The 13,504-nt window shown below is 39.0% G+C and overlaps 1 protein-coding gene across 1 annotated transcript in view; it reads left to right on the top strand.

The window, feature by feature from the left end:
- CERKL (ceramide kinase like) overlaps positions 1–13,504 on the top strand; it is a 97,998-nt gene that overhangs the window by 30,618 nt on the left and 53,876 nt on the right. The window lies entirely within an intron of this gene.

Consider the following 13,504-nt stretch of genomic DNA (forward strand, 5'->3'; position numbering starts at 1 on the left):
GCACAGTTACAATACAGTTCAACACAAGGGAGTAAGGACACTGAACTCAGGAGTTAAATCTTAAAAAAGCATTTAAGTACCTTAACTGTTAGCATTACTGGTCCTTATTTGTGCATTACTCAGCTGTAGATCTTTTAAATAATCTCTGAATTAGTGCTGACACTGTCCTTCCTTCTGGAGGGTGGCTACTTTTGTTCCACATGATCCCTGTGTGTGTTGTAAATTAGCCACCGTTTCAAGCTCGCTCCCAGGATGGACTACTATCTCAATACAAATTAGTAAACTAAACATGGGATTGTAGTCCATTACGGGAGTGAGCTTGGAGCAGTAGCTACCTTACAACACACACAGGGACCATAGGGAACAAAAGTAGCCACCCTCCAGAAGGAAGGACAGTGTCGACATGAATTCAGAGATAATTTGAAGCCTTACAGCTGAGTGATACACACAAGGGTTACATTTTTGTTAATAGTTAAGGTACTTGAATACATTTGTAAGATTTAACTACTGAGTTTAAACTTTGCCCCATGACATACAGTCATACCACTTCTTACTCTTTCTCCAGAGAATAAAAATCACATTGTATCAGTTACTATGGCCAATGGACTCTCTTTTCTATAATTTTCAACAATTCAACACCTTGGTATTTAGAAGCACCACTTAGTTAACAAGGACCAGTATCTGCGTGAACTCAGGACAGTTCCAATTTGCCTAAGTAAACACTTGCAGTGCTCTTTGTGGGGCAATTTATCTTTTCACATCTGTCATGCTTTGCTAGGGCAATAGTATGTATTTGAAATACAAAAGTGCATGGTTTGTAGTGAGTCAGTATGAATCAGGAAAGGTGTTTCCCTATTGTGACATCTTCCTCTTCTACTGAATATTATTTACAGGTGAAACTCGAATAATTAGAATATTGTGCAAAAGTAATTGCAGTAAGTGCTGCAAAAGGGGCCCAAACCAAGTACTGAGTACATATGCATGCTTGTACTTTTCAGAGGTCCGATATTGTTCTATGTACAATCCTTGTTTTATTGATTGCATGTAATAATCTACTTTTTTGAGATTGTGGATTTGGGGTTCTTGGGGTTTTCATGAGCTGTAAGCCACTGGACTCTGTTATATGATAGCTTTCAAAACTGGCAGGATTTTTTGGGGCAGGTTTCACTCCTTGTGCAAATGACCTATAGGTATGGAAAGAACATAAATCTATGTTTGTAAAATATGATGAGTTTACGGTTATGGAAAGGTGTTTAGGGACTGCGTAGGATATCTTTCCTATGAGTGTAAACCCTTTAAGCTAAAAAGGTGGACAAATATACACTCACTGGCCACCTTGTTCGGTATACCTTGCTAGTACCGGGTTGGACCCCTTTTTGCTTTCAGAACTGCCTTCATTCTTCAAATATAGATTCAACAACGTGTTGGAAACATTCCTCACAGATTTTGGTCCATATTGACTTGATAGCACACAGTTGCTGCAGATTTGTCGGCTGCACATACATGATGCGAATCTCCCATTCCACCACATCCCAAAGGTGCTCTACTGGATTGAGATCTGGTGACTGTGGAGGCCATTGGAGTACAGTGAACTAATTGTCATGTTCAAGAAACCATTTTGAGATTATGTGAGCTTTGTGACATGGTGCATTATCCTGCTGGAAGTAGCCATCTGAAGATGGATACACTGTAGTCATAAAGGGAAGGACATGGTCAGCAACAATACTCAGGTAGGCCGTGGCGTTTTAACTATGCTCAATTGGTACTAAGGGGTCCAAAGTGTGCCAAGAAAATATCCCCCACACCATTCCACCACCAGCCTGAACCGTTGATACAAGGCAGGATGGATTCATGCTTTCCTGTTGTTTACTCCAAATTCTGACCCTACCATATGAATGTTGCAGCTGAAATCAAGACTCATCAGACCAGGCAACGTTTTTCCAATCTTCTGTTGTCCAATTTTGGTGAGCATGTGCAAATTGTAGCAGCCGTTTCCTACTCTTAGCTGACAGGAGGGGTACCTGGTGTGGTCTTCTGCTGCTGTAGCCCATCTGCTTCAAGGTTTGACGTGTTGTGCGTTCAGAGATGGTATCCTGCATACCTCGGATGTAAAGAGTGGTTATTTGAGTTACTGTTGCCTTTCTATGATCTCGAACCAGTCTGCCCATTCTCCTCTGACATCAACAAGGCATTTTCATCCACACAACTGCTGCTCACTGGCTATTTTCTCTTTTTCGGATCATTCTCTGTAAACCATAGAGATGATTGTGCATGAAAATCCCAGTAGATCAGCAGTTTTTGAAATACTCAGACCAGCCTGTTTGGCACCAACAACCATGCCACGTTCAAAGTCACTTAAATCCCTTTTCTTCCCATTCTGATGCTCGGTTTGAACTTCAGCAAGTCCCTTTCACCACTTCTAGATGCCTAAATGCATTGAGTTGCTGTCATGTGACTGGCTTATAAGCAATTTGTGTTACCAAGCAATTGAACAGGTGTACCTAATAAAGTGGCCGGTGCGTGTATATCTTTTAAGGAAACAGTTAAAGTGTAAATATTCTCGTTAAGGCCTCCTCTAGTCCTGTGAAGCACCCTACGGCCTGTTACCATGGCAGATCTACGAGATTAGGCTCAGGGTGAGTTCCTCATGTTGTAAACTTACAGGACACTTAACAATATGTAATGCTTGCATGTGCAGCTGTCCATTTGGTCCTGTTCCCAGTTATATCTCAAACTTCGTTGTTCCATTCAATCTAGCTGTACCCTCATTAGCATAATTTGCCTTACATGCATCACTTTCTGTGACATTGTCTGCACTAGTACACTCTACATCATGCTACAGATAATAAGCATTTAAACATTATTTAAGCTGAAGTCCATGCTGAATAGATATTTACAAAAACATTTCTAACTCAAATTTTGTTTTTTCTTTGTGTAGTTTCTGTGAAGCCAGCATTAAAAAAAAACCCTGCACTTTGCCTCTGTGCAAGTTTTCTTTAATGGGAACCGGTCACTGCCAAATGAATGGTCTTGTACCCAGCCACCTCTTCCTCTTCTTACCCACTGTAGTTTTCTTGAGGCAGCTTGTAGTTGGGTCCCACTTACAGCTCTGCTCTCTTCAAAGGCTATGTGGAGCCCTGTGATGACATCATCACTACTTTTGCAAAGTAGTGTATGGTTTTGCAAAGGCATTCGGGACACACACAAAGTGGTTTTATATACTCTGTGGCTATTAAGGAATACATTTAAATGAAAGCTTTTGTGCCTGCAGTTTAGCTGTAAGGGAGTGTGGTTGCTGTTATCAGCATTGTTCACCAGTGAAAGCAAGTATTGTCCTCTTATCTTGATTACCTTTGCCCTCTTTAAGGTACCTCTGTCTTTTTGGCCCCTTTGCTACAGCATAGACTGCACAATCAATCCACCCACCCCTTTGAGAAGAGGTTGCTGTTTGTTTCTGTAAAGAGGGCTCCTTAACCTATTGTGATCTGCCATATACTTGAAAGTCCCTTTTAAGGGAAACCTGTACTAACAGAAACATGCAGCCCTTGCTGAACTCCATAAAATGATACGGTAGTCGCCTGGATGTATCTGGCTTCACCGGAGGCACTGACCAGGCACAAGCAAGAAGATCAGGAAAGTCAGAAATCTTATTTTGCATACTTGCTAGGAAGTGATGTATTGATGACTAAAGCCGCTGGATCAGCACATAACAGGGAATATGTAATTTTAGGAGGATAAATAATCAGTGTATGCCTCCACAACTTTAAAAAAAAATGTAAACAAAACTGAAAGAACATTTTTTTTTTCCATCTTGTGTTCATGTTAGTCTATAATAAGAAATTTGAGTTGGGTTTTTTATGAAAACCCTGTACCAAAGCCAGTAGACCTTATTTGTCCCTTAATTAATAAAAAAAACTATTTAAGTAGGCAATTAGTTATGGAGTTAGCTCTCATTCACACCTCCGAGTAGGTGTAATTTGAAATTCCTGCGGCAGGAAGTTGCAATTTCCTGCAGCAGGAATTCCAAATCTTCCATTTACAAAAGCGAGCTGTCACTTGTTCAAGTTAATGATTGGGTGACAGCCGCTGCATTTGAAAGCGGCAGAACGCTGACATACCGCATGTAATGGTATGTCATACGATTACATTTGGTTAGAAATCAATCACTATCCCTGGACGCATAGATCGTACATCCTGGTATAGTGATTGATTCCTAACCGCATGTAATTGTATGACATATGATTACATGCGGTGTGTCAGCATTCTGCTGCTTTCAAATGCAGCCACTGTGACCCAATAATTAAAATGAATGAGTGACAGCTGCCGCTTGTTAATAGAAGATTTGGAATTCTTGCTGCAGAAAATTGCAAATTCCTGCCACAGGGACTACAAATCGCACCTACTTGGTAGGTGTGAATGAGGGCATATTGGTAAACTGCCAGACACATACTGGTGCTGCAATGTTTTGTCTAAGCATTTCGGCATAAACATAAGGAAAAAAAATAAGCTAAAAAAAATATGTCATTTGGGTGGCTTTTTTCATTAATTGGAGTGGAATTTTATGATAGGTTTAAATCGTGTTAGATGTGAGAATCCTTAAAAATGTTATAGTTGGGTCCAAATAGAAATATTTGTGCAAATCTCTTTAAATTTGCAAAACTAGCAGCAAACATAATAGATGTTGTTGCTTGTTGAAAATGTTACACATCATTGCAAATGCAATTGGTATTTATTATATTAAAAGCAATGAAGATAAATGGCTGCTGGAATGTTAGTACAATAGCTGTCATATATTTATGTAGATGGCAGTGATGGGTCTTTACGGATTTGTAATGACTGCTTAATGTATTATATTAGTGAAGACATTTAATATAATTTATTATGTAGGCAGCATTGGCCTCAAAGTCAATTAAATATACAATTGTAATTGTAGTATTGCTAACATAGTACATTATTCTGCTGTGAGAAGGACTTTTTAATATTTCCCTGAGATATCCTTTTTAACACATTTGTGAATACATTTTACAAAAGGAATTCCCTTTTAGAATACATTTTGCTAAGAGCATTTGCCCCTTTTTAAGTATAATTTCAATCAATTTGTTGTATGCATCTTATAACATTTTATTATTAACTTTAAAAAACTGTCTTTTTTTAGTCAAATATGAAATATTACGTATTACTACTTTGTATTCTCCTTTTAAGCCAGTAGATGGAACTTTAGGCTCATTTTCACATTTTTATCTCTTCTGTTTAAAATGGCCTGTTCATAGAGCACAATAGCTCATGCTGAAATATACACACAGAGGAGAATAATTAATTTCAGTGCCATAGGGTGCAGCAAGGGGAGCAGGTATTTGACCCACATGAAGGATTAAATACTCGCAATGGCTGAATTTCAACAGAGCACCCACCAGAAAGGTAAGTATAAAGCCTCTTCTTTTAGAGGTAATTCTGCTTTGACCATGTAGTGACAGGGTCATTTTAAGAATGCGCCATAATATGTATAATACTTTTTTTAATTACTTGATTATGGATTAAGTTATAGCCTTGCCCTTGATACTTAACTCATGTTATGAGGGTCAGGGTTATTTGACTGGACAGGCAGTTGCCTGGATTTGGGTAAAACAATTTGATCTGAAGCAATTTTGTATTGTGTTTAGTGTTATAATGTACTTTTGAATTTGGTAAATTCGAGTCAGCTTGTCATATACCGTATGTAGAAAAACTACAACCATGTTCATACTATCCACACATAAAGGAATTCAAATTTAGAAGGCAGCTTCAGGTTGGGCACCTAATGCTGGTGCCATATTTATGTATGCATATGTCTTCTCGCCAGTCATGTGAAGAGCGTGCTCTTTTTCCTCTTTTATTGTTTTCGGGCAATGGGGTCCATGAGGCGCTTAAGCCCACAGGACGTGGTACATTCAACCCGGAACAGGACTATCGTTATCAGATGGAGCAAAGTATGTTCGGGGGACAGTGCTGAAGAGAAGGTGAGACATGCAGTAAAGCCGCATTTTATTAAGCACTTGGGCAGTTTTTGGGGGTTTTTAAGCTCCTGTTCAGAGATGGACTTTAAGACTGCATTCACACCCAAGCCACACCTATTAAGCGTTAGTAGTTACACTTAAGCCATATTTTTTCACCCCCTCTCCTCACTAATACCTAGAATGAATTTAAAAATATAAAAACTGAACAGTCCTGACTTTCACTTTCCTTAATCAATGTAGCAGGCCAGGACCTGGGTCCTCTATCTTTTTGAATGCAAAGAACAAACATCCTTTTTCTTGTGCTCATGGTGTTGTGTGGACACTTCCTATTGGCTATTCACTGGCTGCATCCTTCTAGGCTCCCAAAAAATGCTGCAGTGTAACGACCTTATGACAAGGGGCATCAGGCTTGGGCTGTGACTAGCACTGTTAAGAGTCATATGACTAATGAAGTAAAAAACAAGGTTAGAGCGTCTTTTTATTTCTGAATGGGTGGAAAGGGGATGGAGATCACATTTTTTCAGAGATGAACTTTAAGACTGCATTCACACCAAAGCCACACCTATTAAGTGCGTTTTACGCATGTCTTTTTTGAGCATTTTTTTTGCACGTGTTTGTTAAAGGAGAACTATGAGGTGAGTGATTTTCACTCACCTCATAGTTCTAGCCGACCTGTGACAATGAGACTGTCACAGGTCGGCTCAGTAGATCGGGAGGTGAGCGAATACATACCGGCGTTCGCTCACCTCTCGATCCTGTCACCACTCTCTTCCGATTCGCCAGCGCTGACTGGCGGAACAGACGGGGGAGGGGGCGGGTACAGCTGGCTCTGCCTTTAGATAGGCAGAGCCAGCTGTCAGTGATGCAGCTGGGCAGATCCCGGCACAATTGTCGGGATCCGCTTCAGCTGCGGCATCTCAGCATACCGCCAGCAGCTGCTCGCGGTATACTGCGGCGTCTCAGTTTGTGTCCTCCCGTTACCCTAAGGAGAACTATGGGGAAAAGCCTTAACCCCATAGCTATCCTTTAAAGTGACATTAAACCCTCAGATTTTTTAACATAAAACAATACTGTAATGTGTGCCTTACTATAATCCATGGTTGTTTCCCTTCTCTTTGCTGCTCTTCCTTTTAAATCTGTATCTGTTCTCATGCTGGGCAGAACTTCTGTTTTGCAGCAGACTGCCTTGTCTCTGGAATGGCTACATGGTGTCTGTGTGTACGTTTGCAACCTGAGCCAGCACTACAGGAAGAGGCACTCAGCTGCAAAGGGAAGTTCTCCCCAAGCATGAGAAGACATGAGGATTTAAAAGGAAGAGCAGCAAAGAGAAGGGAAACTACCATGGATTACAGTAAGGCACACATTACAGTATTGGTTTATGTTAAAAAATCTGAGGGTTTAATGTCACTTTAAGTCGCACATTTTTTGCAAGCAGATTTTGGCACATTTATATGAATTGGCAAAACGCGCAAAAATAATGAAAACTTGCGTTTTCAAATGTTTTCTTTTGAGTCTATAGGGACAAAACATGCTGAAATCTGCCCCAAAGTAGCTCGTGTACTAGTTTGCCCGACAGGTGCTTTTCTGCTTGCGACAAAACGCAAAGGTGTGAACAGGGGCCATAGAAAAGAATGGGACCCCTGGGGTTGAGCTGTTTCAGCTGCGACAATACGCTGAATCAGCTGCGGCAATACGCCTAGGTGTGAACGGGACCTAATAACTGTGGTTAGAAGAGGCTCAAAAAAAAAAAAGCATCATCAGAAGCAGATGTCTGTATTTTCTATATCATTTTCATATGGGTATAAATGATCATGTGTTCAACACCTGAGTGAGGCTAGTAGTTGTGTTTCTTTTCAGGTGGTGTATGGTCCAAATCAGATTTCACAAAGCTTTAATTGACATTGGGAACCTTGAACTGTACAATAACAGGCTCATGAGTGATGATAGTCTACGCACAAAGCGAATGCCCTTGTGGATCGCTCTATAGGAAATAAAATGCCTTTTGTTTCTGTGGGTAGATAAGCTGCATTGTTCCTAAGCTACCGAGCTGCTGTTGAATCATAATCCCAAGGGCCTAATTTTGAGCTTGGGCAGGGAGACCAATATTACTTCTTATTGCTGCTCATTAGTGCTTACTAGGATTTTCCTGGTATGAAGGGAGATTCCAGGTCTGCGTATAGGCTGCATTCGCACATGCTTTGGGTAAGCCTGTAAACTGATGTGCAACCTGTTGTGTTTAGGCAGGACTTGTAGCAGAAGTTAAAATTAGAGAATTTTGCCAAGCGCTAAAGAAAACAAAAAGTCCAATTTACATTGGGTCTAATATGACACAATCAAAATAATGATTGTTTTATTTAGGCTAATTCATGTTGATTTAGGAGTCAGATTCCTTTCTTGTAAGTGTGCCTAAAGCTGCAGCCTTACAAATTGCAGCTGGGGTTGAACTTTTCAAGCCTTTTCTACCCTAGCTAGAAGAAGGATGTTCTTCATTCTCTGGCTTTTTTAAAGTGAGATGAGATCAATGTGACTGTAACAATACATCTTAATGTCCTTTTCTTTATAAGTGAATAGTGGTGAAAGTTTGTATGATGCCCAACCTTATTTTTATTTATTTTGGATGGGAATAAATAACCCTATGACATTTTTTTTTTGTCATTTGTGTCTTGTTTAGGAGGTTTTCCTTCATTTCTTGTCCTGTAAGCCTGACTGTAAGTGAGGACATTTCTCCAAAGTTAGGGAAATCCTCTCTTAAAATGTTGTTGCCGGAACAAGTGTCCCTATTGGAAGGTTTCTCATCTATGCCTGTGATAGTGCCAACTCTGTTTTGTAATTTATCTTCATTTCAAAACAGAGAGGGTAAATCCATAGCAGGGATACAGTAACTCTTCTCTAATTTGTCCAAAATGTAAATAAAAAAGTGAGGGCTCTAGATTCATTTTCAACAGTAAAGCAGTAAAAATACCTGATTCTGTAGAAATGTAGAGAGCTGGTTTGAGGTGACACAACTTCCTTTGCTGCACTGACATCCCTGTCCAGTTATCCCCTGCTGTACTGCAGCAAAAATATCCTGCTCTTCATCTACAAACATGGGGGATCTTTACTGCAGATGAGGAGCACTAAACAAGGCTGACAGCACTGCTTGGGATTGCAATACAGCATGTCAGCTAACTACAGAATGTTCAAAGCTTACTGGAGTTTTGGCAGGTCAACGTGTATTTTTTCTGTACCTGTTTTCAAAAACCAATGTTTTGTTATGTAAGTGTGAGTCTTCTATAAATGTATGTCCCCCTGTATATTGTATCAAGACTTTTCTGAATTTTTTGACACTCCCAGCAGACACCACGTCTGGGGAAGGGATTTCCACATTTTTGCTGTTCTAACCGTAAAGAACCCTCTATGCAATTTTAGATTAAACTCATTTCCTTCAACTTGTAGGAGTCAGATACCTTAGTTAGATGAAATATCTTTCTGCTATTGCTACAGTCGCCATTGATTAATTTGTAGACAACAATCATGTTTCCTCTTAAGCACCATTTCTCTAAGGTGAATGTGTAGTTTGCCTATTCATTCATACATTCCTCATACCTGGGGTCCTCCAGCCCCGTTAATAATTGTGTTGCTGAAATCTTTCTAATTCAAGGTCATCTTTCCTCTTGATTGGTGAATAAGACTGTACTGCATACTGGCCTAACCAGTGTTTTTTGAAGTGGTAAAAGTATTGATTTATCCCACGAATAGATACCCTTTTTAATGCATGAAAGTATTCTGCTTGCTTTACTAGCTGTGGACTAGCATTACATGCTATTGCTAAGTCTGTGGCCCACCAGGACTCCCAATCTTTTTCCAGCACTGATTCCCCAGGTTAAATAACTCTCAAAGATTATTTTGCATGCAGAATCTTTAGTATACATATGCATAACTGAGCATTTTTCAATACTGAACTTTATTTGCCAAGTAGCTGCCCTTTCTCCTTTTTTCTCCAGGTCCTTGAGTAATATTGTTGCACCCTGTGCAGAGTTTGGTGTCATCTGCTAATACCGAATCTAAACTCTCAAGGTAAACAGTACTGACCCCAAGACAGAACCCTGAGACACACCACACATAACCCTCGACCATTCAGAAGCTGATTCACTTAACATTACTCTCTGTGCCCATTCCCAAAGCCAGCTTTCTATTCTTGTACATACTTCCACTCCAATAGGACTTATTTTGGAAATTAAGCATTTATAGGGGGCAGTGTAAAAAAAAGCAGCGAGGTGGCAGCATTTAAAAGGTGGCATGTTGTATAACCTAAACCTCTATTATAACTACCATAGAAAAATTTTCCTGTAGGTTTCCTGCCTGGCAATACAGGGCTGTGATGAGTGGCAAAGCTGTGTAAGTCTCAGGACTGGATGAACCAAAATACAAATCATTTGGCAGGTTTTATATATATATATATATAGTGGCTGGGCACTATGTAAGCAGCTTGGTACCGCGGATGTCAACTGGTTAAAGGAAACCTGTTGGGGCAATGACACCTTTACAAGAGGGCATATATACTGAGTGAATCATTTTGATGTCAACATTTGCAGGAGTTAGACAGGGCAATATGTGTCCATTATCTTTTCCTTTCAGGGTACGATAGTGTTCTGTCTGTGGACTTTAGGATGATTATGGTTTGGATCTAGTCCACGCATGGTGTGAATCTCAATCACACCATGTCTGGACTAGATCCAAACCATAATCATCCTAAAGTCCACAGACAGAACACTATCGTACCCTGAAAGGAAAAGATAATGGACACATAAAAGTGATGCTAGTTCACACCTCTGCCTTCAGTTCCAGAACATTTTGTGCACATTTGCGGCATGTAAAGGTGTGAACGGAGACTTTCTGTGTTTGCATTAGGATGTATGGGACTGATGTAGAAAAACTATTTCTCATAGCAACCAATCAGCTTCCATCTGCCAATTGCAGTCCAGTTTTAAAAATAAAATAAGAATTCAAACTGATTGCTGTAAGCAACCAGCAAATATTTCTTGTTATGCTTCAGGTGCTTTAGGTTTACATTGATCAGAGCACATAAAACTGTAAAACAATTAGACATACACTATTAATAAATGGATGGGCACAATCAAATTAAGGGATGCATTTACAAAAAGAACTGTATAGCCATAAAAGAGCTTGAGACTTTTTTAAAGCACAATAGCGTGCTTTGCCAATGTACATTGCACTCTGCCGGCTTCTGGAGTCCTAAACTGGTGGAGCACATAAAATTGACGGGAGTATATAAAAAAAAAAAAATCAAACCCAAAAGGGGAGCTCGGTCACATGACAGAATCAATACCATGGTCTTCATTTTATGAATGGGCCGCAGTACTGCAGAGTATAACAAAGTGAGGATAGCGTTATCCACCTTCTATTATAATTTGGTCTTTATGTATTACTATTCTTCCTAATTTTTTTTTCTACCAGCTTTTCAGGTCTATGAATGTAAAGGAATTGCACCTGTGAGCAGCTCCCATGTACACAGCAGCATAACCCTTTATCTTGAGAACATTTTTATATCATAATAGCTAGATTGCAATGCCAGATCATTACTGCGGGTGGTGTAATTGTAAAATCACTATTCCTGGCTAAACTATGGGGTACAAAAGTCTTATTTTAATGAACAGTCAGAAGCAACTGAGACATTGAAATTTGAATCTCTTTGACAATGTTAAACAGCTGACTATTTTATTTATTAGACATTGAAAAAAAATTAAAAATTCTAATGTAAAAGAACATATGTGTTATTGATTTAGAAGGACACAAAGGCTTTTTTCAGTAGGCAAAGTGCCAAGCACAAAAAATAAAGCAATCAGAAATGCATCTTCTAGTTACCTGATTATTGTAAATTCAAATCTAATCAGTTGCTGTGGGCTACCGTATTTTTTACATCAATTTTGGTCTTTTTAAGTTGTATTAAATAATCCAGAGTGAACCATCTCATTACCTGATTTTTTGCTTTCGGACTGAGGACTGCAAAGGCTACTATAGCAACCGTTTATGGTATTAATGTTATTCATTAACCAGAGTGGTTTAACATTAACTTTTACAGTTTATCTGGAGTTACCTTGGCAAGCGACAGCCTTAATTTATTAGCCGAGCTCAGATTAAGCCACAACAAAATTTCAATGATTAATGTATTTGTTTGAGAGTAATATATTTCAAAGAACTCAGATTTTTTTTTTCTTCTCTTGCATGAACCCCTTGCCTTTTAAAAAGGAGCTCTAAAACTGCACAGATGTGAGTCTGCAAGTAGCGTCTCTGCTACCCTATCAGCTATTGTTTTCTGAACATCCTGATTAACCCCCACTTTTCATGGATCACTGACTCACAGATAGATCAAGTTTAAACTAGCACATATTAGTAGGTTTGTTACTATGAGAGGAACAGTTGGTCATTCTTTATCCCTCTGCTGCTTCTCTACAGTGCTGAAAGCTGAAGAGAAAGTAATAGAATATGAATTGCCACTTCACAAAGGGATTTAAATATTATACTCCAGTTAGCGCTCAATCGGACATAATGGTTTTAGAAAATCCGAACAATATAACATCAGTGTACTTTGCGCTCGTACAAAGTTGGTTCGGTGACTATATACAATTTATTTTACAAGCCACAGATAAAGGCTTAGAATCACTTACTGCTATTTAAATAAGAATAACTACTCAGCGTGTGTTTTCGTCTTTTTGTTTTTTAAACTTTTCATGTTTTGTAAGGGAAAAAATATATTAAAAAAAAAAGTATATTTCTCATTATACATATTAAAACTTTTCGATATTTTATTTAAAACTTTTCAATAATTTTTTAAATTATAATTTAGTTTTTATTATTTGTTCCAAAAAATGCATTCAATTATTCTACAAGTTCTTTATAGGAGCTATTGTCAGTTATAATTAGTGAAAGAACTGGAAATTCATGTGAGGATGACAATCTGTTATTATTATGTATTGTTTGTGTCTTTGCTGGTATTGAGTAAACAGTGTGGAAATTTTTCTTTTTAAGCTGTTAAGTTTATTTCTGTGCTTTTAACTCATTGGATAGGATGGATACAAGATTTGCCTGTTTATTAATAGGGTTCATGCTTGACCTGACATGATGAGTTAACACTGACATGGTCAACCTTACAAGATGGGTAACAGGCACCTGTTTCCCGGGTGTGCGTCTTGTTTTGATCACACGTCTGTTGGGGGGAATTGAGGTCTGCAGTGGGCAGAATCTCTTTTTATATTTTGCTCATGCAGGATATTGCTTCTCCCATATGGAAACTGTTGGTGGTAAGAGTACAGCTGGTCTGGACTGTCTAATCATGAGGGCCTAGTCAGCACATGTCATCTGATGATTCCCTCTGCAGTGAATTGCTCTGTTTTTTAGAGGGATTATCTGCTGGTTCTAAATGGATTCTGGGAAAATGCCATTAAAATGTATTATTTGTTATGGTGTGTGTGTGTGTGTGTGTGTGTGTGTGTGTGTGTGTATGTATATGT

The sequence above is a fragment of the Nanorana parkeri genome, unplaced genomic scaffold (genome assembly GCF_000935625.1).
Source record: "Nanorana parkeri isolate BGI_ZX_2015 unplaced genomic scaffold, ASM93562v1 scaffold400, whole genome shotgun sequence".
In the NCBI taxonomy this organism is placed as follows: domain Eukaryota; kingdom Metazoa; phylum Chordata; class Amphibia; order Anura; family Dicroglossidae; genus Nanorana; species Nanorana parkeri.